This window comes from Choloepus didactylus, chromosome 15, assembly GCF_015220235.1.
Source record: "Choloepus didactylus isolate mChoDid1 chromosome 15, mChoDid1.pri, whole genome shotgun sequence".
NCBI classification, from domain to species: Eukaryota; Metazoa; Chordata; class Mammalia; order Pilosa; family Megalonychidae; genus Choloepus; species Choloepus didactylus.
In genome coordinates this window covers 6,828,001-6,853,758 of record NC_051321.1, presented here as the reverse complement: position 1 = coordinate 6,853,758, position 25,758 = coordinate 6,828,001, and the positions used below count along the sequence as shown (strand labels likewise).

Here is a 25,758-nt window from a genome sequence, read left to right as displayed (position 1 = left end):
TTGAAACAAAACAAGGTGCATTATTGTGGAAGTGACCTCCCTCTGTCTTGGAGCAATGCTCTTTGCTCTATCAACCATGAATCTGCCCAGCCCATGTTTTCCCATCCCTTCCAGGGTATCACGAGAGACCTATCTAATGCCTCCAGGGCTTCCGGATGCCCTCTTCCATGGCATTCCTTTGAACCACTGGTCTGGTGAGCATGTTGGAAAAGGAAGAGGGGTAGCATGGCACGACTCACTCTTTTGGAAACCACCCTGGCTCCCTAGAGATCTCCCAGCACTTGCTCATGGTCCTTGCCCATTGTCACCAACTAGTGGCAGAGCTGGTCCCAGACACAGGACACCAAGCATCATCTGCTCCTGCCCTTTCTCTGGCACCTCCAGGACCAAGTTGACCCTTCTGGCCTTTGGCCCTCCTGTGCAGTGTGCTACAAACCGAGGTGAATAACTAACTGCATGTGATGTGCTTTTCTTGGAAGAGAAAAAGAAACAGCAAATATCTTCCTGACATCTTTCTTTTCAACATCCTATAATCTGACCATATGGGAATTAATATCTTCAAACACCAAATCCACTGGAAGTTGATATTTAGAACAAAAACCATTCCATCCTCCATCTGGGCCATCCAACAGGTTATGATTTAAACATCCATCACACCTGTGTGCCTTCACGCCCCTCGCCTGCCGGCCTCCTTGGTTCTTGTGCATTTTCTGAGTTTTCCTCTACCAGACCTGTAATTAAGCTACTCTTTCAACACACCATTTCACTTGTAGTTGGCATGGGAGCTGGTCTTTAGGAGGGAGCAATCATCAACCCTTGGATGGGCTTATTCAGCAGTGACACTTCTAAGCTGATTTAAGCAGTCTGTCAAAATAGAGTGAAATTAATTAGTTTATCAGGGAGCATTCCCATCTCCAGAAGTGGAGTGGGGAGGAGAGGAGGGGAAGGGAAGGACAAAAACTAGAGGTGGGTCAGCCTACTGGGCTTCTTTCCTCTCTTTCTCTCTTCTTTTCCTTTCCAATTACATGATGAAGGATTTGCTGGTTTGTGGCGATCTATAATTCACCTTGGCTCTAATCATCACAACAAACCTTGGCATACATGCTGGCACACTTCTTGTTGCTTTTTTGTTGAAAATAACCCAGAAACTTGAGGAAGCCATTTCCAGTTGGGAACAGAGGAACTGAGCTTAAGCCCTTCTCACGTTTCCCCCATCTGGGTTCTTTCTGGTAAGATCTCCCCTGCACAGGAAGCAGAATTCTCTTTGTGCTACAGAGATAAGAGTGCTGGGGACTTACGAGTTCCGTTCTTGAAAAGGTAAGGCTGACACCCGCCGGTGGGACCTTTGGACGGACGGACGGATGGAAGTCGGACAGTCAGGAAAGGCCAGGAGCGGAGGGAGGGCAGACAGCCGCCCGCTCGTTGCCTCCCACGCTTTGTAGGCTTGAAGTGCTTGGTTGAGAGCTGCGCGCACTATTAGAGATGGATTAGAGGAACTGGTAATAGGGGATTTGGGTGCTAATCCCCTCCCAATTGTTAACATTAATTAAAGTGCTTTCCTCCTTCATTAGGCAACAAACGCCAACTACTGCTTTAAAAGGAGAGAAGGGAGGAAGCAGTTTGGTTGGGCAATAGTTGGCTTCATTTTTCCACTAAGAAATCAAACCACGCCTTTGTTTCCTTAGAGCATAAACTGCAAAGTATGTGAAGGACAAAGGGGAAGAAGAGAATACGGTTAACGTCCCACCTTTTATCAGTCAGAAATTTCTTAAGTTATATGATGTGGATTAATGTCTACTAACCCTCCCCGCAAGAATTTTCTTATTGGCCACGGCAGCCACTTTATTTAGATTAAAGCTGAGAGGGCTCAGTGAGTGGGAACAGGGCATCTGACAGGTGGGGCGGGCAGGTGGGGTGGGCAGGTGGGTGCTGGTGCAGAAACAGAGGCCGATGGGACAGAGACATGCAGTGGGATGTCACGTGCAAACCCAAGGCAACACAAGCCAACAATGCCGGTAAATACAAGCCGACTGCGAGCAGGGGCTAAGAAGGAACCAAGGAAAGATGAGAAACAGCCCCTCACCCTTCTTGGGAAAAACCAGCTTGCCAATGTTCTGGATTTAAAACCAAACAAAAGAGGCCTAGGTCCTCTTTTACGCTAAAAATCAAAATCTATACAAGATGCACTGCAGACCCAGCTATTCACTAAAAAACTGAATGTGTGTGAGTTTCCGCACGTGTGTGTTTAGATGCAGTGTTGTGTCTCAATGAAGGGATGCTAAAGACAGGGCTGTGGTTTATTTACCTTTAGTTTTCCTGAAGCAGCTCATGTGATCCCTGGCATCAGCCAACTGGTTTTTCCACAATTCCTTGCCTTTAAAAAGTACTTAGCACTAATTATCTCATTTGATTTAAATGACTATTTTTAATTTTCATAATAGAATAAGGTGATTGCCTAGTTACACCCTAGAATTTGGAGGCTGGATAAAGTCCCATGTTCTATGGCTTTTAACCCAGGGACACTCTTTCCTGGACTCAGAATAATTGAGAAGCTGTCCTCCTAAGGACCCGTGAGGATGTGGCCAGATCTCACCACGCAGGGAACGGGACCTGCCCCATGCTTGGCCACGTGCCCACGGGGAGCAGGAAAACACCTTAAGGCTTTCTTGTACCCCAGCCTCTCTGTCATTTACACCTAGTCACAAGCTCCAATGCTATAAAGTATCCTATAGGATGAATAAACACCAAGCCAGGTGCCTTCTATTAGGAGAAGGCCGAGGATATTCAGTCATTTTTTATGCTACCATGTGAATTCCCTCTTTAAAGCCAGCTCCCTCCAAACATGAGAGCAGATGTGTTCCCTGGAACAAGATCTAGCTCCAGGAAAAATGCCCCCTGAGTTGTCTATTCATTTTTCAGGGCAGGCCCTTTGATGAATCACATCCCTAAACAGAGGTACCAGGTTCTAATACTAATCACCTTTTCCACAATGGAGTTACTGGATGCACTGCCAATAAACTTCCCCCTTAACCCCTGAGCGTCCATTTGGCAAATGGACAGCTGTGAGTATAATAATAATCGTAATAGCAATGCAAGCAAACAATCGGTGTGTGCTGGCAATACACCGGAAGGTGCTTTCAGGTAATACGTTCTCTCATGCCCAATGCACGGGGGAAGGTGCTGCCAAGACACACCACAAGGAAGGGACTCCCCAAGGGCATCCAGGTTTGAAAGAGCTCAGCCAAGATGCCAGCCTGGGCAGCTCCCCCACAGAACCCCCAAGTGCTCCTAAATGCCCCTCTGTGCCCAGCCAGCTGAGTCCCGCAAGCATTTGACCCCTCTTTACGCTCAGAGCCGTCGCTGTTTTCATGGCCTGGTTGAGCCCATATCAGTACAAGTGCTTTGAATATGATTTATAGGTGAATTTGCCCTGTTGGCAGAAGCAATTTAACCTCTCTAAATCTGGATGTGTCTTACAATGGATGGTGTGTCCTAATTAATTGGCAGAGATTTTTTTTTTTGCCTTTCTTAGCTGCACATAAAATAATGGTGAATCTTTCAATGAATGGATCTTGGATTTGAGGAAATATGGTAATGTCTATTCACTCCGTTGTTGAAGTACATCCCAAAAGAGCAGTTTTCAAAATTCAGAATAGCAAACAATTGGTAAGTACATTTGGTGCAGTGCACAGAGCAGCAACTAGGGGAGAGGAACAGAGAGAAAGACACAGAGAGACTAAGAGTAAAGGACATGCAGGTTGTTGGGGAGGAGATGATGTTTTGGGCCAAGCGCATTTGAGAAACCAGGGGTGACTCCCAGGTAGAAGTCTGGGAATCACTGCTATCCTCTGATGTCATGGAACAATCAATATTCCTAGATTTGACCCCTGGCTTCACCAATTGTTTGCTGTGTGGCCTTAGGTCAGCTGCTCAACCTCTCTGTGCTTCAGTTTACTCATCTGTAAAAGGGGGCTAATGGTTGTAGCTACTTCCGAGATTAGTGTGAAGGTTCAACATGTCAGTACCTGTGAAGTGCTGAAAACACCCGCTCGCCTGTTTTAAGCTCAAACGCTTCATCAGCAAAGAGATTCTGATCCAGCTCCCAGGCCCGAGAAGCAGTCTTGGAGGTGGTTTAATCAGCAAAAATGTTGGGGTTTGAGTGAAACTTTGGCTGGTTACAGGGAGAACTCTCAGCAGAGGAAGGGAGGGAAGGGAAGGGCTGGCCATCAAATAATTCCTGACAGCAGAGATTGCAGACTCCCTGCCTCCCCTGGAATTCAGAGGTTGGGAAGACACGCTCAGGGTGGTCCAGGGCGGGTGACTATCAAGCGTCTGAGGTTTAATTAGGTTGGAAGAGCTTGGGAAGAGGAGATGCCTGTGTTCTTCTTTCCCCTCCCTGGCGCCTGGCTCCTTCCCGTACAGACTCCTCCTCCAGCCTCAGGGCTTCATCCTGAAGCGATTTCCAAGCAGTCACCCGGGAAGATGGTTTGGAGGCTTTATGGACCCCAGAAGATCATGTTCTTAAAGCTAATCCCTTCCTGAGGGTGTGGACCTCCTGCGGGTGGGAGCTTTGATTGGGTTATTTCAGCAGAGGGGCCCCAGGTGAGTCCTAATCATCTTACTGGAGTCCTTTATGAGAGGATGAAATTCAGAGAAACACACAGAACAGGGAGAAAGACACAGAAGCCCAGAAAGCCACAGTGGAGCAGCCAGAAGCTGGAAGCAAAAAAACCTGGGAGACAAGGGAGAGACCCGCAGACGCCACGTGCCTGGCCACGGGACCGAGGAGTTGAGGACCACTGGTAGCAGGTCTTCGGGAAGAAAGCATCGCCTGATGATGCCTTGATTTGGACATTTCATGGCCTCAGAACTATAAGCGCATAAGTTAATAATAAGTTTGTAAAAGCCAACCCAGTTCTGATATACTGCATTTCAGCAGCTTTAGGGAACTAAAACACCAGCCTCTCTCAGCTCTTCGCTGGAGGCAGCGTGATCCCCAACCCTGTGTCTGACCATCCCCAGTGCCGAAGGAAAACTGAGCCAAGGAGGGGCCGGCTCAAGCCTGCTTTGTCACCTGGGAGCCCCCTCCCAAGCCACACTTTCACAAAGTCAGAAAAGTCCTTCAGGTAATTTATCTGGTATTTTTTGCCCAAATTGTTTGGCTGTCTCGATTCCTCCTTTCCTTTCTCAGACTAGATCTTTAGTTGAAGGAAGAAAAAAAAGATAGAAATCCATATCTGTATGCACTTTTCAGAAAGAGAGAGAGAAAGTTGCTTGAGCAAAATGTCCTCAGCCTTCAGGGAGACTCTCAGCTCTGCTATTCAAGGCAGGAAAGATAATCTACAAAACACAGACTTGTAAATGTGGGTCTGGTATCTTCCTTTCTCCTCAGTCCACCAGCAAAGTTAATTTTAGGATTTTTTTTTTTTTTCCCTCAGAAGCTGTTGAGTTAGACAATTGATTTTAACCACATCTCTCAACATCCTAAGGGGCAGCCAGGCTGAAGTCCTGATAATAGACGCAGATTTTACTGAGGTAACGATTTATCTACACTTCTCTGTAAGTTCTACCAAGTTTGAATTTCTTTAGCTGCATGGATCAATTCTAATAAGAGCTGACAGTTTAATCAGGTAAGTTAAGGTGCATTTTCATAATAGGACACAAGAGGTATGCATATTTTTCCTCTAATGGATCTTGGGATTTGGTCACATAGCACCTGCATAAAACGTAGACATTTCACTCCAACGTACCCTTTTGATCTGGTGCCACCCCAAGAAAGCTCAGAAAAAAGGCAAAGCTAGTCATAAAAGATACCTTGTAATAAAATGGATTGCACATATTAAAAGAGCTCGATTTCCAAATGAATGTTGCTGCATGTATTTAATCATGCTAATCACTTAATGGCCATTTTTAACCTCGCAACTAAGATAGAAATAAAGAAGTCATTCTGAAATATGGCTTCATATTTATTCTAAGTAGACCAGAATTCAGGCCAAGCTATCACGAATATGAATGGCTGTAAACCCCCTCAAAGGAGCATCTACTACAGATGTGCCAAACCAGGGTCGGCTCAGAGGCGGGGACACTGACACCCTCCTCACCCAGGTCCACGGCGAGTCCAGGACCCCTGGAGGGGCACAGCTGCTGGCCTCTGCAGGCAGCTGTCCACATGACAGGGTGCTGCTGGGAGCACACTGAGACTACGTTCCCCTCTGGGGGCTGGTTGGGGAGGATGTTGGAGAGGAATAACGGCCCTTTGGAGAGCCCTGGCCCCCTGGGTGCAGACAGCCTGGGTAGGTGGTCCTGGGGAGACAAGCGCGAGAGGGAAGAGGATGGCTGAATCCTTCACCCTCAGCCCCAGTGAGCAGGCAGAACTCGCCTTTGTGGCCAAGGAGAAAGGTGAGCGCCGGGGTTTTCTGGGTTCCTTCTGGTGCCTTGGCAAGGCCTGCCCACAGGGACGGAGACTGCTGGGACTCCCCGGCAGGCAAGAGTGGTACCAGGCCTGGGACCAAGGAAAACTAGAGCTGGGATGAGGGGAGCCAACAGCCCAAGAACAGGAGAACAGTCAGAAACCCAGAGAAGGTGACTCCTCGGGAAACAGATCCACTAGAGGATACAAAGGAAAACATTAAAAAAAATTAAAAGAGATTTAATTGTGGCACGAAAACAGAATAGATTTTCTCTAACTAAAGCAAGATCTTTACATCTAAAAATTCCATCTATGATCTGAAGAAGAGGATGGCCCGATGAAAGCCATATTAGTAGCTTTGAAATGGAAGGATAGGTCGAACCCCAGGGCTGCGGTTCAGAGATGACCGGGTTTCTGGTTAAGCGTGTGAACCTGGAGGTCTCAGGGGTTAGTTCTGCCCGTTGTGAGTGAAGCCATTTTCAAGACAGGAGAATGTCCACCCTGGAAGGAATTGATGCTGCAATTAACAGAGCTGCTGTATCCTTTGAGACAAGAGATGATGTTAAAAAGATGCATAACATCACCCTTGTAGGTTCTAATCAGTCTGATCAGTGATTTTGGTTTTAAAATGCTTGGGGGGAAAAACCAGTTATGGTCCATGACTATAACCCCCCCCCTGCCCCCCCCCCCCATCAGTGCCGGCTCTTACTAGTGGCTCTTCGGCTCTCATGTTGGTTGTGATCTATGAAAATCTGGTCCCACTTTGTCTTTGAATAAGAATGAAGATGCTACAGGACATCCATGCCATTTCTGAAAGTTATTCTGGGCTGAGCTATTCAACATAGGCTTCCAGAGCAGTAAAATCAGAGAGCTTATGCCCAAAAATCAAAAATAGGGTTAGGCCTCCCTCCTACTGTGGTCTTCCTTCCAGGGAAATTTGAGGAGCTCTGATGATTTGCTGTTGGGATACAGGTTAGTGGTATTAAAGTCCTTTTAGAATCTGGGAGTGTGGGTGTGTTGGGGATTGAAACATGTCCCCCACAAAAGGCATGTTCAGGTCTCAACACTTTGTCCTGTGGGTGTGAACACATTTGTCGACAGGTCCTTTGGGCAGAGGTGTGCCCAAACGGAGGGAGGGTGGGCCTTCAAACAATTTGGCTGAAGACCTTATAAGTAAAGGAAACTGGACATAGAGAGGGAGAAGCCACAGGAGAAGTGAGAAGCCATAGGGAGCAGCCAGAAGCTGGAAGTTAGTCGAACCTGGAAGAGAAAGAAGATGCTGCCATGTCACAGAAAAAACAAGGAAACCCAAAGATTGACAGCTGGCTAGAAGATAACAACTCCAGCAGGAAGCAAGCCTTCTAACCACTGAAACCATGAGCCAATAAATCCCACATGTTAAGCCAACCCATTGTAAGTACTTGTTTTAGCAGCTAGGAAATAAAACAGGGTGTCTTAGTTTGCCAGGTCTGCTATACCAAATGCCACAGGAATTTATTGTCTCACAGTTTGGGAGGCTAGAAGTCCAAAATCAAGGTGTTGACAGAGCCGTGTTTTCTCTGAAGGCTTTAGCATTCTGGCCATGGCTTGCCAGCAATCTGTAACTCAATCTTGACCTCTGTCACATGGTGAGCTGTCTCCTACTCCTGATTTTGTCCTAATTTCCTCCGCTTATAAGGATTCCAGTCATAATGGATCAAGGCCCACCCTGATTCAGTTTGGCTTCACCTTAACTAATAACATCTTCAAAGATCCTATTGCAAATGGGTTCACATCTACAGGACCAAAGGTTAGGACTTGAACACATCTTTGTGGGATACAGGATTCAATCCATAACAGGGGGGCATGGATGGAAGTAGAACTAAGAATCGTTCAGCTCTTGAGTGAATCAGGTCAGTAATGTCAATGAACATACCGGCTTCAGCTGCTATATTTATTTTGGGCTATTTGCACAAACGCTTGGAGAATATACCCACGTTTCCGTGATAAATCTGCTGTACCTGGAGAAAACACATTAGCTCCTGGACTTCATTTCCCAAACCTCATATTCCATTATATGGTGAAGACTGTAGCCAAAGACTAGTCGTTAGAAGTAATTAATGGTCCTTAAGACAGTCCCTAATAGGCATCAGATTAGTCAAGGCAATGGCCTATCTGGCCAAAGAGGAACCTTTCAAAGAGGACATCTCTTAAAATTATGGTTCTCAAAGTCTGGAGATCCCGTGATCATTTCAGAGGAGCCACAGGATCAAAATTATTTCCATACTACTACCAAGATGTAATTTGCCTTTTCCACCCAGTTGATATTTGCCCTGATGGTGTAAAAGCAATGGTGGGTAAAGCTTCTGGCTCTTGAACATGAATTAAGACAGTAGCAACAAACAATATTAGTGGTCATTGAATTCTTCATCATCACATACTCAGAGTGAAAAAGAAAAAAAAAAGTCAGTTTCATTTAATGATGTTCTTAGTGAACTGGGGGAAATTATTAATTTTATTATACATCTACCCTTGAATGCTCGTCTTCATAATATTCTGACTGACAAATGGTAATTTCACACAGGCTGTAGTTTGCTTGTTGTCCTGGAAGAAAACACTTGTGCAATTGTTGCAGATCAAACTGAACTAGCCTTTTTTTTCATGAAACAGCATTTTTTTAAAATCAAATTCAGTTTTATTGAGATATATTCACCTGCCATACAATCATCCATGGTGTATAATCAACTGTTCACAGTACCATCATATAGTTGTGCATTCATCACCCCGATCTATTTTTGAACAATTTCCTTACACCAGAAAGAGTAAGAATAAGAATAAAAAATAAAAACAAAAAAGAACACCCAAATCATTCCCCCCATCTCACCCTATTTTTCATTTAATTTTTGTCCCCATTTTTCTACTCATCCATCCATACACTGGATAAAGGGAGTGTGATCCACAAGGTTTTCACAATCACACTGTCACCCCTTGTAAGCTACATTGCTATAGAATTGTCTTCAGGAGTCAAGGTTACTGGGTTGGAGTCTGGTAGTTTCAGGTATTTACTTCTAGCTATTCCAATACATTAAAACCCAAGAAGGGTTAGCTGTATAGTGCATAAGAATGTCCACCAGAGTGACCTCTCAGCTCCATTTGAAATTGCTCAGCCAGTGAAATTTTATTTTGTTTCATTTTGCTTCCTCCTTTTGGTCAAGAAGATGTTCTCAATCCCATGATGTCAGATCCAGATTTATCCCCGGGAGTCATATCCTGCATTGCCAAGGAGATTTACACCCCTGGGAGTCAGATCCCAAGTAGGGGGGAGGGCAGTGAGTTCACCTGCCGAGGTGGCTTAGCTAGAGAGAGAGGCCACATCTGAGCAACAAAGAGGCATTCGGGAGGAGGCTCTTAGGCACAATTATAAACAGATTTAGCCTCTCCTTTGCAGCAACAAGCTCATGAAACAGCATTTTAACTTGTAAGAGCTACTGACAGAGAAACCAGGGTTTTTCATACTTGGGAATTTGTCAGACATTTTCTCAAAATAAATGAAGTGAGCTTGTCACTTTAAGGAAAACAACTGAATTTGTTGTTCATGATCAAATTTGAGTGTTCAAGTGAAATTAGAACTTGGAAACTTGTATGTTCCTCCTTGAGATTGATAGCTTCTCAATAATTAAAGACATTTCTGATGATATCAGTGGTGATATTAATGAATGTGCTTTCTAAAAATCTCCATAACTCAGTGAATCAATATTCCAAATCACCAATACTTGATGTTACACAATCATGCCACAGGTAAAAGATCCATTCAAAGTGTAAAACCAGCCAGTGATTTTATGTAACAAAGTAAGAAAAGTTCGCTGATATGGTTTCATTTTCCACATTATAACTAACCTTTAACAAACTACTACTCGTCAAGTTTTGGTGGAGTATCAAAGAAGGATACCCACAATTACCTGAAAAAGGTAGTGAAATATTCGTCTTTTTCAGCTGTATACCTGTGTGAGGTCTGATTTTCTACCTATACTTCAATTCAAACAACATATTGTAGCAGGTTGCCTGCAGGAAAACATGTGAGAATCCAGCTGTTTTCTATTAATCTAGACATTAAAGAGATTGGCACAATGCAAAACAATGCCAGGTTTCTCATAGTTCTCTTTGTTTTGAGAAATATAGTTACTTTTGATAAAAATATATTTGTGTTAACATGTAAAGGGTTTATTGTTGTTCTTTTAAATAAGTAAATAAAATATTTTACATTTTTCTCTGTTTCAAATTCTGATTCAGTAAATATCAATAGCTAGAGCCCACATAAACAAACTGTCCTTGGGGTCTTCAGTAATTGTGAAGTGTGTAAAAGAGCCCTGACCCAAAACTTAGAGAACCCCTGGCTTAATGGATTCTGGCTCTGCCACTGACAGGCTGTGTGGCCCTGGGGTGGACGTTTGATATCACACCTCCCTCAGCAGGTGACGCAGGATCACGCCTCCCTCAGCAGGTGACGTGGGAATCGAGGCGAGGGGTCCGTCAGGTGGCCATGTGGGGAGGCCCGTGAGGCTGCAGCATGGGTGACAGCTGTGAGGGACCAGAGCAGGGGCCGAGGGCTGAGGGGTGGAGGGTACAGCAGACCACTGGGACATGGTGGGTCTGTCGGAACTTTGGCAGGAAAGGTGTGAGGTGATCTGACTCCCAGTTAGACAGGATCCTGGCGTTCCGTGCGTCTCCCAGGAGTGCCCACCTTGCCAGGCTCACTCACATTGGATCTGTACTTAGGGCCCACAGATGTCTCCAACTAGAATAGCTAGAATTCATGGCCCCTTCATCTGTTCCCCGTGGGCCCTAAAGGGCAGGAGTGTTTGGGTCAGAAGTGTATCCTAGTGTGCTGGGTATCTCCCAGCCACCTCTCCAGATCCACTCCAGCCTTCACCCATCTCAGCCCTGACAGGCTGACCACGTGGACCACATTGACAGGGTCCCCTGGCTCGGCTTCCAGATGGGCTCAACAAAGGGGACCACAGTGGGCTATAGGAGGAGGGGAGCTGGGACAGTCATCCCCCTGGATCCCTCCTGGCTGGTCTCTTGGGGCTGGCTGAGTCCAAACCCTGCTGGGGCTGGAAAGGGCTAATGATATGAACCCCTGGGTTCTGCATCATCTACTGTCCTGATTTAAAATCTCCTAAAATTACCCAAATTGAGCATGCCCTCTGTCTCCTTCCAGACCCCTCACTCAAGGACCCCACAGGTCCAACCCAAGGTCTTGGGCATGGCTGGCCCCCCAGGAGGGCTGGGCCCTCAGCGCCCAGTTCACTGCCATTCTCCATGCTGCTCGGAATTCCAGGCACATAGTAGGCACAGATTGAATATTTGATGAATGAGTAGATGATAAATGATTTTTTCATTTTAATTGTCAGCATATTAAATCCAATGCTTCAAAACTTTAGAACAGGAATTAATTGCCTCCCCTAGTCATTCTTTTAACCTGTAACTATAATCAAACCCCCACCCACCCATAGGTAACAAATGAAAAAGAAGCACATGGCAAGTTAGCAGAAAGGAGAGCTAAAATGAAGCCACATCTGGAAATCTTATCTAGGGCTCAACACTCGCCAGATGCTAGTTCCTGTGACTGGAGGTGGAGTGGGGGGGTGGGGGAGCAGGCGTTACCCTCACGTGCTTTGCCAGTCATGCCACTTTAAAGATTTCTCTCATCCGAAAATCTTCCAAATGGACCTGGGTTACCAGTGCATTTCTCCTAAGCAAATCTCTACACAGACAACACAAAATGGCTGTACTGTATACTTTTCTTCCTTGCCCATTTGTCTTTCAATTTAATTATGGTAATTTTTTTTAATTGAGATTGGTCACATACCATACAATTATCCAAAGATCCAAAGTGTACAATCAATTGCCCATGGTACCATCATATAGCTGTGCATCCATCACAATTAAAATTTTTTTTCAATTTTTAGAACATTTTCATCACTCCAGAAAAGAAATAAAGACAAAAAAAGAGAAAGGAAACTCAAATCCTCCCATACCCCTAACCGCACCCCCTCCATTATGACTCATAGTTTTGGTCTAGTACATTTGTTACTGTTGATGGAAGAATGTTAAAATACTACTAACTGTAGTATATAGTTTGCAAGAGGTATATATTTTTTCCTATATGCCCCTCTATTATTAACTTCTAGTTATTGTGTTGTACATTTGTTCTAGTACATGAGAGAGATTTCTAATCTTTGTATAGTTAATCATGGACATTGTCCACCACAAGATTCACTGTTTTATACATTCCCATCCTTTAACCTCCAACTTTCCTTCTGGTGACATGCATGACTCTGAGCTTCCCCTTTCCACCACCTTCACACACCATTCAGCACTGTTATTATTCTCACAACATGCTACCATCACCCCTGTCCATTTCCAAACATTTAAGTTCCCCCTAGTTGAACATTCTCCTCATAATAAGCAACCGCTCCCCATTCTTTAGGCTCGTTCTATACCCTGGTAACTTATAGATCATGTCTATGAGTTTACATATTATAATTAGTTGATATCAGTGAGACTCTGCAATATTTGTCCTTATGTGTCTGTCTTATTTCATTCAATATAGTGCCCTCAAGGTTTCTTCATCAACCCATTTTTTAAGACGGTTTTGTTCACATACCATACATTCTGTCCTAAGTAAACAATCATTGGTTTCCTGTATAGTCACGTATTTATGTATTCAGCACCATCATCACTATAAGGACATCTCCATTTCTTCCACAAAGAAGTCAAAGAAGGTAGAGAGACAAAAGAGAAAAAAAAGAAAGAGAGAAAAAAACATGGCAGCTGGAAAGCAACAAAAGGAAAGATAGCATTAACTTAAAGTAGAATAAAGAGTCAGACAATATCACCAATGCCAGGAGTCCCAGACCCTTCCCCTACGCACCGCTCCCCCCCGCAATGCATTTAGCTTTGGTATATTGCCTTTGTTGTATTAAAGGAAGCATAATATAATGTTTCTGTTAATTATAGTCTCTAGTTTGCATTGGTTGTATTTCCCCCCAATCCCACCTTATTTTTAACACCTTGCAATGTTGACATTCATTTGTTCTACCTCGTGTAAAAACATATTTGTACCTTTTATTACAGTCGTTGAGCACCCTAGGTTTCACTGAGTTACACAGTCCCAGTCTTTATCTTTCGTCTTTTGTTTTGGTGCCCCACACGGTCCTAACCTTCCTCTTTCAACCATACTCACAGTCATCTTTATTCAGCGTACTTACATTGCTGTGCTACTATCTCCCAAAATTGTTTTCCAAACCTCTCACTCCTGTCTTTTCCTTTCTGTCTGCAGTGCTTCCTTTAGAGCAGGTATCTTGTTCACAAACTCTGTCATTGTCTGTTTGAGAATATTTTAAGCTCTCCCTCATATTTGAAGGACAGTTTTGCCAGATATAGGATTCTTGGTCGGTGCTTTTTCTCTTTCACTATCTTAAATATATCACCCCACTTCCTTCTTGCCTCCATGGTTTCTACTGAGAAATCCGCACATTGTCTTATCAAGCTTCCTTTGTATGTGATGGATCAGTTTTCTCTTGCTGCTTTCAGGATTCTCTCTTCATCTTTGACATTTGATAATCTGATTATTAAGTGTCTTGGCGTAGGCCTGTTCAGATCTATTCTGTTTGGGGTACGCTGTGCTTCTTGGATCCATAATTTTATGTCTTTCATAAGAGATGGGAAATTTTCATTGATTATTTCCTCTATTATTGCTTCTGCCCCTTTTCCCTTCTCTTCTCCTTCTGGGACACAAATGACATGTACATTCCTGCATTTCTTGTTGTCTTTTAATTCCTGGAGAAGTTGTTCATGTTTTTCCATTGTTTTCTCTCTCTGTTCTTTTGTGTGTAGACTTTCAGGTGTCTTGTTCTCCAGTTCCTGAGTGTTTTCTTCTGCCTCTTGAGATCTGCTATTGTGTTTCCATTGTGTCTTCCATCTCTTGTGTTGTGCCTTTCGTTTCCATAGATTCTGCCAGTTGTTTTTTTAACTTTCGATTTCTACCTTCTGTACATCCAGTGTTTTCTTTATAGCCTGCATCTCTTTTCCCATATCTTCCCTAAACTTTTTGAATTGATTTAGCATTAGTTGTTTAAATTCCTGTATCTCAGTTGAAGTGTACGTTTGTTCTTTTGACTGGGCCATAACTTCATTTTTCTTAATGAAGGTTGTAGTGTTCTGCTGTCTAGGCATCTCTTTCCTTGATTACCCCAATCAGGTTTTCCCAGACCTGAATGGGCTCAGGTCTCAGAAGGAGGCAATAGTATCACATCTCCCTGAGGGTGAGTCTTAAAAGATTGGTACACCCTGTGAGGCCTCAAGTCACTGTGCTTTTCTGCCCAGCAGGTGGCGCCTGTTAATCTGTAACTCCAGACTGGTGTAAGGAGGTGTGGCCCATGGCTGTTTTTCCCCAGGCTCTGGGGTCTGGTTCTGAATGGAAGGTGGGTAGTAGAGCTTGGCACCACCTTCTTCCTCTTAGGGAAGATACACCCCCTAGGGAGAGGTCATTTACATTTGAATAGTCTCTCTGCCTGCGCTATGTCCACCCTTGTCTGGGTCAGAGCAGTGGGAAGTGAAAACGGCTGAAGCTTTCTCCACTGAGCCAAAAAAAGGGACAGAAATCCCCCTTCAGGGCCAGTCCGCAGCCACCATCTGGCTCTCCAAGGTCAGTTGACACCAAAAGCCTCTGTCTGCTTGTTGGGGATTCATAGCTTGAATTGAGCAGTCCACGTTTGCCAATTAAAACCGCAGTTGGAGCTCAGCTGAGCTATATTCACTTGCTTGGACAGTGCTGCTCTCTAGCACCACGAGGCCTTGCAGTTCAGGCTGTGGGGGATGGAGCCCCTGGCTTGGAGCCACAGTTTTTACTTACAGATTTTATGCTGTGATCTTGGGTATTCTTTCCAATTCATTTTGGTGTATGATGAGTGGACAGTCATGTTTGTCCCCCCACAGTTATTCCAGCTTATTTACTAGTTGTTTTTGGTTATTTATTAATTGTTCCAGGGAGGAAAAACTAGCTTCCACTCCTCTCTATGCCGCCATCTTGTCAATTCATAATAATGGTAATTTTAATATAACAACTTGACTGAGATATAATTCACATGCAATTGACTCATTTAAATTTTATAATTCAGTGGTTTTTAGTTTATTCACATTGTTGTGTAACTGTCACCACTATTGATTTTAGAACATTACTCTAAAGAGAAACCTTGTGCCCATCAGCAGTTGCTCCCCATTCCCCATCCTACCCCAGCCCTAGGCAACCACTCATCTACTTTCTGTCACTATGGATTTCCCTATTCTGGACATTTCAAACAAATGGAATCATACAATATACAGTCCTTTGGAACTGGCTTCTTTCACTTGGCATAATATTGTCAAGGCTGTAGCATGTATCAGTACTTCATTCCTTTTTATTTCCAAATAATATTCCATCTTATGGATATGCCAGATTTTATTTATACACTCATCTGTCAGTGGTCATTTGGGTTGTTTCCACTTTTCAGCCATTATGAATAGTGCTGCTATGAACATTTGCATGAAAATTTTTTAAGTGGGCATGTGTTTTCATTTCTGTTAGGAATATACCTAGGAGTTGGAATTGCTTGACCAGATGGTAACTCTATGTTTAACCTTTTGAGGATCTGCCAAACTGCTTTCCAAAGCAACTTTACCATTTCATAATCCTACTAGCCATATATGAGGTTCCAATCTCTCCACATCATTGCCAATAGTTGTAATAATCTGTCTTCTCTGCTACAGATCTACATGCATTCTTAAACTCTCCCCAAGAGAGGGGGTTTTGTTGAAGGTGGCTTTAGTCAGCTGTCTAGATGCCCCACTTAAGTGGCCACATATCTAAGGGATAATTCTGAACTGCTTCCCCAGCATCTCCCCATCTCCAGGGCTCTCCCTGGGTTTCAGAAGCATTGAGCAGATGTGGCTCCAAGTAACACAATGGAGAGTTCAGACAAATTCCCCAATGGCATAGATACTATATGCTCTCAGTTCATCCTCTTGGGTCATCCATCCAGTGTGGGAACCACTAACCATATGTGGCTATCATCACATAAATTAATTAAAATCAAATGGAAATTAAGCATTCAGTTCTTCAGTCACACCAGTCACATTTCAAGCGCTTGGAAGCCACATGTGGATAGCGGCTATCACATTGTACAATGCAGATATAGCACATGCCTATCGTTACAGAAAGTTCTACCAGACAATGCCAAAGAGGAAAGGTAAAAACAAGGCAATTAAAACCAAAAGCACTGTAAAACACCACCATGCCAGAGAAGTTAATCAGAGTGTTTTGTCTCCAGATGCCCTCCAGTTATGTCTCCTACAACACACCTCCCTTCCATGGTTCATTTTGCCAGTCGTCCACAGAGGCTCAGGAGTCTTGGGGATGCTGGAGAGAAGGGACACGGGTGTATTTTGATACAGGTATGCAGAAAGGAAGATCTCAAGAGCTCTCAAGTGGGCTATCAGGTTGAACTAAATTTAAGCTCTTCCTTTGGATCCTCAGAGTTCAACTACCCAAACCTTAATGTTTGGGATGAGAGATATTCAACATCTAAAATGGCCTCTGGCTGAAAGCTCTTCTGTGAAGGACTGCCAATATTCAGGCATTTCTTAAAAAAAAAAAAGAAATTGCTGCATATGTGCTATGAATAATTTGCAATCAATTAATGCTTTTCAGCTTCCAGCATGTTAGAAATGTTAGGTGGCTTGTAGAAGAAATAAGGTTGCACATGCAGCAGGGCAAGGATGATGATGTGTTATCTACTAAAGCAGAGTTGGTCCTGAATTCTGAGGGCTTGTATCTGGGAAGGCCTGCCAAATGCCAGATTTCACACATCTTTGATCATTTATACCTTGAAAGAAAGGTAAACCCTCCTTACTATTTGTATATAAGATATCAATGGGCATTAACTATATCTTTTTAAACTAATGGACTTTGCCATGAGTTAAATGATATCCAAGGTCCAAAGCTACAGATGAAAATTTCAATGCATGTGTACAAGATTTTGCAATTACCAATGCAAACTGGAAAAATGATACCAAGGAGCGTAAAAGTTGAGTTTTCCACAGAGCTTTCTCTCCCCCCTCTAAATTACCATAGACAAAGAAGCTCTTGCCAGGTCTTGTTTCAAAGAGGCATCCAGCAATTTTTCAATCAGGATAGATCAAATTCACAAGGATGCGACCACCAAACAGTGATTGCAGAGAAGATGGGGCCTCTTCCCTCTGGAGATGAGCCCCTAGTTTATGCCTGGACCAAGGATTTCAACATTTTACATCTGAACAGAATATGACGATGTGACGACCTGACACCTTCGTTTCATCTGTTAGAGGCAGGGAGATGTCCTGGCCCCGATTCCCCCTCCAAAGCAGCTGGGAGACCATGGGGTGCACCAAAACCGGTGGCATTCTTATTCCTTAAAGGTGTATATGTTATTCCTCGTGAGTCATAGGGGTGGATTATGTGTGATTATTAAACCACACTTTTAATCTCCTTGTGTTGCAGGTCCCAAAGCAGCTTCACAGTATCAGGGAAGTTCAACATAGCTGTGAAGTGGGTCCAAGAGCGGGTGCAATCTGAAGACTTTCAGAGACAGAGACAGCTGAGTAAGACTTCAGAGGTCATTGCACTGAGCCCCTGGGACTCCACCTGCCCACTTTTGGGGAGGTAAGGTCTTATGATCCCCAAATTATGGAGCAGGACACAAAAATTAAATGATTCACTCAAGGTCATTAGATGGAACAGGGATCAAGGTGTCCTGTGGCCAACATGGGACTAAACCACCCATAAAATATAGTAAGCACATCCAAAGAACATTCCAACATCAAGGATAGATAGAGCTCACCTTTGTTTGGTGGACTCAGGGTTAGAGAAAGGCATACAAAGCCCAGGGAGCCTTGTAGTACCTCCTGCTCAGTCCTGAAGTAAAGCAATCAGATCCAGATTACCTTCCCTTCCCATATCTGTGGCTTGAGGTTGTCATCTGGGGGTGGAGGTGAAATCTTGGTTTGTGGATGAGGATACCAGTTATTCCATCTTTAGGGTGGCTCCCAGTCCAGGGCAAATCCCCCTCCACGGTGTTCTATCCTCTGCTTGGCATTTTGATTCATGAGAAATATAGTTAAAATGAACACTAAGGAAGGCTCATCAATCTTGAGGAATAGCAGTCAATGGAGAGGAGCATTGCTCGGTGACCTCCAAGGACATCAGCCCTCTAGAAGGCGTGTCATAGAGCCAGAAAGAGGGGTGAGACCAGCTTCTATTTAATAAGTGTAAGTCCTTTGATAATATCTGAGGTTATCTGAGAACTATAGCAGCAGAAATACTCTTTGTTCTTTGGCAACCATTCGACTCAGTTATGTATTAGTTGACCTTCATGACATGACAAATCACTCCAAAACTCAGACTCTTAAAACAACAACTATTTATAATTTCACATGATTCTGTGTAGTAGCAGAGGCTGCTTCTGTTCTGTGTTGGCATGGCTAGGGCTGGGTGGTTGAGAATGGCCTCACTGACATCACTGGGCCTTCAGCTAGGCAGCTGGGGTTTCTCTCCAGGTGGTCTCTCATCCTCCAAGAGACTAGTCCCAGCTTATTCACATGGAGGCTGAAAGGTTCCAGCAGAAACAAGAGAGGACAAGCCCTTCACCAGAGCCTTTCAAGCCCCTGCTTGCATCACCTTTAGTAATGCCCCATTGGTCAAAGCAAGTTACCTGCCCTAGTCCAGAGTCAGTGTGGGAGGGGCAACCACGGGCGTGGCTACAGGAGGCATGAGTCCTTGGGGAGCCCCACTGCAAGAGAGGCACGGTCCTGGGTACCCTAAACCAACCACATGCAGCTCTTCTGTTGAAGTGTGCTGAGATCACTGAAGCAGTATCTTAAGACAAATTATTATACTTATTGATAGTTTATAATACAACTTCAGTAACCATTATCCAGGAAAGAAGATACATTTGAAGCAAGGCTATAAAAATATAACATATAAATATAATTATCTGATTCAATTCATACTTTTAATTTCCTTATATTTTATTCTCTAGTCAAATCCCCATGTTTTGCACCCTTAAGCTTTCTTTTAATAATTCAGCAAACATCTTTCTTCAGTCCTTACTGTGTATAAGGCATTGTGGACACCCAAAGATGCATCAGATACGGTTTCTACTGCACTGGGAGAGAAAAAGTCTCTATCCAGATCACTCTAATTCCTGCCTTAAGAGAGGAAAAAGGCACTATGGGACAGGGGAGTCAAAGAAAATCCAAATGGAGGCAAAGACATTGCTATTGTAGTTTCATTGAATCCCCAGGCAGTTTCCTTCTAATTTCAATTTGGCCGTATGCTGGGGCTTTCCCACCAGACCTCTACCACTTTGATTGTCATCCAAGATCTTGGCATCAATGTTAGGTGATTTTTGAGGGTCCTAAACCATTAAGGGGTTGCCTCCGTGATGAATGTATCAGGGACTAAGCAATGTCTAGGGCACCAATGAGCATCATTTCTGCTGCACTATTGATCTTTGATAAGCTGGCCTCTCACTGCAGGAGTTTCTGGTTTACCGGAAGGTGATAGCCTCTCAACCCTCTGCTGTTCTTGTCTGAGTGGACCTTCCTTCCGAGCCTGTGAGTCTTTTATCTATTCTGGAGGTAGCATAAACTAGCTCTGCAAATGTGCATCCAAATCTGTCTGCCTCACGCTTAAACCAATGGCTTTTGAACTTAATAATCAAATATTTGCCACCACCTATGCTTCCATTTCTGCAGTGATCCAGTTGCAACAAGCAGTAGGTGGCCCATGTCTAGCTGTCCTAGGGGAATGGCTTTCAGGGTTCAACAGAAGGAAGTGATGAGCACAGGGTCAGAGGCTAGGGGAGAAGCATGCCAAGAATTCATTCAAAATATCACTCACTGCACTGAATCTACCATAGAGCCTTGCATCTAATTGCACTTTGTTCAGTAGGAGGTGGAATGTGAACTGGGCCTTGGGAAGATTTTAAGAGGCAGGAAACCATTATAGATGTGGACAAAGGCACACAGTCGTGCAAAGCGAAACATCCGGAAGCTTCCAGAACCCTCTTGGTCAGCAACGTGGTGATTCTTTATCCAGTAGCTTGATGGAGATCAGAGGCAGGGCTTTGGAGTATTTCAGCCCCATCTCTCTAGTCTGTACTATCCATCTTCTTAATTAATGGCCATTCATGATTAAAGCCAAGCTTGTAGCAATTCATGCCACTTGAAGAGCAAAACCTTTTGATCCTTGCTCTTTGCTTGTCTTCTCCTAACTGAATTTCAGACAGAAAGAAAAATAGCAGCAAGTCCTCCTTCCTTGCTCCAGTGACCTTCAGTGCCCCGGCAAAGTAGGCCTGCAGCGTTGATACGTGACCTGGCATCTTGCTTCCTGCACCTCCTTTTTCTTATCAGAACTACTTAACCCAGCTTGGAAGACAATGGGAGGCTTAAATCCCTGGACTGTTTCTACTAAATCTGGCAGACACCGTCTGCTGTCAGTAAACCAAACTGATTTAATTCGTACCCAGAGAAATTTTCTCCAGTCTCCCACAACTCAAATAGAGGTAAAGTCAAACATACATTGTGTCATGATGGTTATGTAAACCCACAGCTTCTATAATTAAAAAAAAGAAGAAGAAATGAAAAAAAAAAATCACATTGTGAATAATTAAACAGTTCAAATTTCTCTACATGGGCTCAACTATATGCTCTGCCTTTTCTTTAGCTTCCCCGGACTCCAATATCTACCTATGTTCTACCCCAAATGAGAACATTTGAAGTATTTGGTCCAGTTTGGTCTACAACCTTGGACAGTCAAGAGACCAGTGCTCGATCTCCAGCCCCCTCCCCAGGGTGACAAAGAAAAGAAAGTCCTGCCTGCAGATTGGCACGATGGAGTACCAGAATTTGCTGTGTGTCTCACAGCAAGACACCACCACCACCCTAAACACCTATGCAAAGATACTGTGCCTTCCCACTTAGCCTGACTAGTGTGGTTTCTGCCAAGCCACTGGGCTGAGCCGGTATGGTTTGGGCCTTGTTAGACACCTGCAACCCAGAGCCAGTCTTCTCAGCAGGTCTCTCTAGCATGGTTGAGTCCCTGGGTTTATTCTCTATAGAATAACTGTTCCCCAACACTGTCCCTCCTTTGCTAGACTGACTTCTAGGGTCTTTGCCAGGACCAGGGAGTCTGTTATCAAAACAATTGTCCTTGCCTGTGTTCTGGGCTCCTCTCTGTCTGTCAGGCTGTCCTGCTCCATCATCCTACTATTTATCTTTACAATGAAGGTCAAGGTACGCCCTCTGTTTCCTTCCCAAAAAGCATCTGCCAGGGCCTCTCCCTTTGTCCTACCTTGGGAATTGGTATTACCGGCGTGGATTTACAATCAGGGAGAAAGAGATCATCAGTCATACAACCCATGGGCAATAAATGTTAACGTATGCCAATTTTTATTTGGAGCTGGCCGTGGGCCAGGGCTGATGTTTAATGTTTATTGAGTGCTCATAATGGATGAGGCTCTTTCTGACCCTCTTGTGGAACATTCCTCCGGAGGAATGGAAAATGCTTTCCTAAGGGAATAAGCCTCCCTTAGTGTGAGACTCTGAAGGAAGCTAGAAGGGGTTTTATTACCATATTTCATCAAATTGAAGGTGCCTTTCAATCTTATGATCTTACTTTGATGCACCATTATTTTCTGGATCTAAGAAAGACACCGCCATTAACTGTAAAGTGCTATGGACTGTATGATGCAACTCGATTTCAGAGCTGTTAGAATGTAATAAAATGTGTACTTTGGAATTGATGAAATATGTTATTTTATCTGGATCTGCCCCTGACACTGGCGTGAAAACCCCAACCCATTGGTGCTGGGGTACTAGTTTCATCCTGGTGAATCCTGAGTCTGAGGCTTTCCCACCTTCCCATATTCACGGCTGTATCTGAATTACCCTTATTCTCAAGAAATCCTTCCCCTGCTTGGCCAAATTCTCTATGACTTTCATTTATACTTGTTTGGTCTTCCACTGGCCTGGATAGAAGCTAGACTTCTCCTTCCTGATTTTAAACAAAATCTTGTATTTGCTTAAAGACAATAATCAAGCAGCCTCAGCCTTTTCTCCTGTCTGTTCAACAACCTCAGTTCCTTTGTATAACCCATAAATAAAAAGTAGGAACAATCACAAGTTTACAGCTTGATAATTTTTACAAAGTGAACACATCTGATAAAAAAAAATTATGAGCCCCTTGACGCCTTCTCTCAAATCAGAACCATTCTGACGGGGATCACCAGAGCTTCATTTTGCCAGTTTTGAACTTTATATAAATGGAAACCTACAGCAGACACATATGTCTTTGCATCTGGTTCCTCTTGCTCAGCATTACACACACGCTACACACCAGAGTGTGGCAGCGGCTTGTTCCCATTCATTGCTGACATATACTTATCTATTTCACTGCGGATGGATATTTGGGTTGTTTCTATTAATGCCTCTGTGACTAATGCTGTCATGGGCACTCTCATGCCTGTCTCTCGAGACCCACAGGCTTGCACTCCTGCTGGGAACATCCACAAGGGTTGGATCACGTGGTCAGAGGGCATGTGTGCAGCTTTAGTACTCACTGCCTGGAGGCGGTTGAATTGTGTCCCACCCCAAAAGTTATATTCAAGTCTTACCCCCAGTACCTGTTTCTGCAGAAGTAATAAAGTTAAGATGAGGTCACACTGGATTAGGGTGAGCTCTAAATCCAATGACCAGTGTCATTATAAGGGAAAGGAGAGAGAGATCTGGATAGATAGAGCAGACACAGGGAAGAGGCCATGAGAAGACAGAGAGTGGAGTGACGCAGCTGCAAGCCAGGGAGTGCCCAGGATTGCCGGGAGCCTCCAGGAGCTGGGAGGGGCAACAAGGACTTTCCCCTGGAGACTTTGTGGGGAGCACAGCCCTGCCAGAACCTTGATTTCAGACCTCTGGCCTCCAGACCTGTTGGAGAACAAATATCGGTGGTATTAAGCCACCCAATTGTCACAATTCGCTATGGTAGCTCTAGAAAACTAATATGCTGCCCAACAGTTTTCCAAAGTAGTTGTACCAATTCATACCCTCAAAGTGATGGAAGAACATTACAATGTTCCATGTCCTCACCAACACTTTATATTGTCCACTTCATTTTAGCCATTCTGGTAGGTGATCTCTTAATGGCAGATTTTATTTGTATTTCCTGATGATTAATGATGCTGAGAACATTTTCACTTTTCATATGTTTTTTGGCCATCGGATATCCTCTTTTGTGAAGGACCTGTTCAAGTCTTTGGCTCTTTTAAAAATTGGGTTGTTTTTTTCTTATTGATTTGTAAGAATTCTTTACATATTCTGGATCCTGGATACAAATCCTTTGTTAGATATATTATCGCAATTGTCTTCTGCCACTTTGTGATATGCTATGCTTTTTTGTTCTCTTAAATGGTGCCTTTTGATGAGATGCTCTCAATTTAAAAAATAATCCATTTGAAAAATAGTATCCTTTATGGTTAGTGCCTTATGTGTTGCCTACCCCACAATCATCTAAATATTTCCCTATGCCATCTGCTAAAACATGATTGTTTTATCTTTTACATTTAGGTCTACAGTCTACTTGGAATTGATTTTTGCATGTTTTTCCAACTGATGCAGGCCCATTTTCCATTGCAAAAGCCAGAAAAAAATAGAAAATTGACCCTCCTTGGAGGGTGTGAGAGGGAGCAGGGAGGAATAAAAAGTCAGCAAATCAGAGTCCTTTTTGCTGGTCAGGGAGAAGAAAAAGACCGGAAAGATTCTCCGTTTATCATGTGTTTTTGTTTTTTTAACTTACAGGAACCATATAAACATGTCATAAATTTCAGTAATTGAGAGGGAATAATCTACATTCCCAACTAACTCATAATTATGATTTTGATGTATTTCTGTCAAGACTTTATTTCATATATATAATTGGTCATTGCTTCTGAATTTGACATAAGCATTATAAGCACGTTTGGCATTCTTGCAACATCTTCATAATTTACATTTTAAATGAATATATATTTGATTGAGTTGATTACAACATTTCCATAATATTTTTCCTTCTCTCAACTTTTAAGGTGCTTCCAATTTTTTTCCTAGAATAGGTAATACTGCAATGAACATCTCAGGTATACAGCTGTTTTCCTTCTGTTGAATTGTTTCTTCCCAGTGGGTTTTACCACTATCAATGTTCAGTTTCAACACAGTCATTATGAATTAAGTTGCACTTTAGTGAAATTGACTATTTTTCCATGTGTTTCTTGGTGGCAACTCTTTCTTTTGTCCTCTGTGCAGTGATATAGCAAGGTCTTACTGTTTTTCTTACCAATTTGCATGACACCTCTTTCAATGATGACAATAGTAGTCATTTGTCTTTTACTGGGCCTTGCATTCCTTCAGGTCAGAGACAGAGTTTCATTAATCTTCATGTCTTTGGTAGCTGGCACACAAACTGGCACCCAGTACTTGCTCAATCAATGTTTGCCAAGTGAATGAAGTCATGAAGTCATAGTTGTATCAAGTATTCTTCCCCATCCACTGTGGCCATCTGTGCCTTGGACATGAAAGGAATTAATAAATGTTGATTGTTTATCATGATAATGATGACACGTGGTATATTTCTTTTTAGTGACATCTGTCATGAATAAGAAGTCCCAATTTGGTTATTTTGGTCTGACAATCTTATGGATTGTTTTATCTGAAGCCATTCCACTCATTCTTGATAGTAATTCCTCTCTAAGATTAATGTAGTATAAATATGGAACCCTTACGGAGAGTTCCCCTGACTTCACTTTAACTCATCAATACACAACTATTTATGCTCTATGATTATTTTGCATTTCAGCGACGCTGAACTACCTGAGGTTCCCTGAAGGCACTGCACTCTCTCCTGCCTCTAGGCCTTTAAACATGCTGTTCCCCACCATTTCCACCACCCCTACCCCACTCCCACCCCCTTGTTGGTTTGCACCCAATTCGTTCAGATGCGCAGTTTAGCGAATGTCTTCCTGACCTGCCCATCCCATGAGTTGCTTGAGCTGCTCCTTCACTCTTTCCTCCTAACACCCAGAACTTTCCCGCATCACAGCACTTTACAGGAGGTATTAGAATTGTCAGCGGGGATTGTGTCTGGCTCATTCTTATGCTCACTCCCACCCCCCCACCCCCGAATCTATCACAGTCCCTGGGACACAGTAGCAATCAAAGACTTCGTGTTGAGTGAATGAAATAAAAGAAATATACTTGCATGT

The 25,758-nt window shown here is 43.5% G+C and overlaps 1 protein-coding gene across 10 annotated transcripts in view; it reads right to left on the bottom strand.

Annotated features, from left to right (window-relative positions):
- Nucleotides 1–25,758, bottom strand: part of C15H10orf90 (chromosome 15 C10orf90 homolog) — a 375,991-nt gene that overhangs the window by 161,799 nt on the left and 188,434 nt on the right. The gene's annotated exons all lie outside the window — the stretch shown is intronic.